The sequence below is a fragment of the Haliaeetus leucocephalus genome, unplaced genomic scaffold, assembly GCF_000737465.1.
Source record: "Haliaeetus leucocephalus isolate CR32 unplaced genomic scaffold, Haliaeetus_leucocephalus-4.0 Scaffold262, whole genome shotgun sequence".
NCBI classification, from domain to species: Eukaryota; Metazoa; Chordata; class Aves; order Accipitriformes; family Accipitridae; genus Haliaeetus; species Haliaeetus leucocephalus.
In genome coordinates this window covers 11,558,197-11,560,607 of record NW_010972698.1, presented here as the reverse complement: position 1 = coordinate 11,560,607, position 2,411 = coordinate 11,558,197, and the positions used below count along the sequence as shown (strand labels likewise).

At 55.0% G+C, this 2,411-nt stretch overlaps 1 protein-coding gene across 1 annotated transcript in view; it reads left to right on the top strand.

Moving 5' to 3' along the window:
- The window catches only part of LOC104832798 (contactin-like), an 8,872-nt gene that overhangs the window by 516 nt on the left and 5,945 nt on the right, over positions 1 to 2,411 (top strand). The window lies entirely within an intron of this gene.

Sequence of the window (2,411 nt, the reverse complement as noted above, 5' to 3'; positions counted from 1 at the left end):
CCCCCCCCACACCCCACCAGTGCCATGGCCATGCGTGTGCCCCCAGCCCTGTCCTGTGTTCCCGCGCACCCCTTCACTGCCTCCGCACAGGGGCTGACGCTTCAAGAGCTGTTTTGGGGTTCAGGTGCATCGTGGGCACGTGGAGAGGCTGAGCCATCCCTGCGCCCTTCGAGGGCACCTGGGCTGGGGAGTAGGGGAGATGGGTTTAAAATGGCTCTTTCCAAGGCCTGGTTTCAAATTAAAAAAAAAACCCCAAATAAAATCTCAGCAGTGCCCATGAGCCCCCTCTGCTCACATGGGGGTGAAGCCCAGCAGCGAACGGCTGTCCCGTGGCTGAGGTGCCAGAGCCCGACCCTCGAGGGCCATGACCTCCCCCTGGGTCCGCGGCTCAGGGGCTGGCTGGTCCAGGGGGAGTGCCGGCCTCGGGGAGTGCTGGAGAGGGGCCGGAGGAAGCCCTCGTCCCCTAGCCCAGAGCTCACCATCACAGTGATACAGACTCAGCAACAACAAAGGAAACGGTGTTCCTGCAAGGCTTTGCCTTCAGCCCAGTATCTCTCATCCGCATTTGAAGGAAAATAAGCACCTAAGACACACAAGCTGCTCTTAACCTCAGGGAGCTGAAATGACTGACATGCCGTCAACTGTGAATGGGATGCTGGGGCTGTGACCACCAGTGGTACAGAACAGCAGGCACCAGACAGCTGACACAAAACCAACTATCTTTTTGGCTTTACCTCTGCTGCTTCTCGGTTTTGTTTTAAAACAAGTCCTTTCTTAAGCCAAAGGGATCTTTCCTTGCTTGCTTCCCCCACGTGTAGGTCTCCCTCACCTATAGTCCCTCAGTCTTTCTCCTCTTTTCATTGACTCTGGGGGAGTTAACTTTAATTAACTTTTCATTAACCGATACGGGGCATCAAGTCCATCCCCAGGCCAGCACTCGGCCTTGACCCAGGAGGACGAGTTGGGAGATGACAGCAAAGAAGAGCTGTCAGAAGAGCAAGACACAGCTACCTACACTACCTGGGTGTACCCCAGGCTCTCGAGCCTCTGCCAGGACCCACAGTTTCTGCAGCGATTTTTTCAGCAGTTCATTCCTACTGAGTTTGTGCATTAGTTGTTGCTCACTCAGTGCGTGTTCAGTTTGTGCACATTCTGTTTCTGCATATCCAGGTTGTGCAGCAGACTGTTGCACATTTAGTTTGAGCAACAGGGTTGGGTTGTGCAGCACAATTGTGCATATTCAGTTTGTGTGGCAGGTTCTTGCAACATTTTTGTGCAGCACGTTTGGGCACATTCAGTTTGTGCAGCAGCTTTGTGCATATCCAGTTAGAGTAACATACCCACTTCGAGTAACATCTGGGGGGACATTGGAAGGTTCCCCAGACACCAGCACTGCCTCCCCCCCGCCAAAGGCATCAGGAGGGGACCCAGCCATGGTGGGTGTTGAGCTTATTGCATATTTGAAGTTGCCTGGGGCCAGGAATAGATGCCGCGGTGATGTCTGAACCTGCCTTCAACGGGAAGCTCTCCTGCATGGGGGAATTCTCAAACCAGTTTGGCTGGGCTTAGTTTTTATATCTATATCTATATCTATATATATCTCTCTGTCTCTCCAGGGTTGGTTTCCCCAGACATCGGGGCACTGGGCCACGCAAAGCACCATGTAGGGTTTTGCTGCAGCAAAACAGCTGTGTTGTTTGTGCAAGCACCCTTCACCACCCTCCTAAGCTGCTAAGGTGATGGAAACCATGTGGGGAAGGGGAAAAAAAATCCCAACCTGCCTTGTACTTTATGTGATAAACCTTATGCAGGAGCAGTGGGACTCTCCCCTGCGCAGGCAGAGCTGTTTCTCAGCCATGGTCCCGTCCTCTCGCACAGCCCTGCCTTGAGCTGGAAGGCTGCTCCGGCAAATTATTAAACCCCCATTCTTTGTTGCTGTCGTGGGCTCCTTTGCCTGCCCTCGCAGCCCCGCAAAGGCCCCACAGGGCCAGGGACTATGTCGATGCCATCCCCCCAGCGCCCTTTTTGGCCTGGCATTTGGGGTTTTATTTTTGCACCGTGGCAAATAGAGCTGGTACAGGGGGGGCAGCCGGAGGCATCTGGGTTTTTTTTTTCCTGCATGTTAAGTTTGGCTGCTCTAGGAAGGAAAGGAGAGGAGAGGAGGAGAGGAGAAGGAGGAGGAGAGGAGGAGGAGGAGGAGGAGGAGAGGAGAAAGAAGAGGAGCAGGAGAGGAGGAGTAGAGGAGGAGAGGAGGAGGAGAGGAGAAAGAAGAGGAGCAGGAGAGGAGGAGGAAGAAGAGGAGGAGGAGAGGAGCCGGGGCGGGCCGGGGGTCCCCTCGTTGCTGTGCCAAGGTCACCCCGCTGAGCGACAGCGGCAAAAGCCGGGCGGAGGGGCGGGGCTGCCGGAGGGGC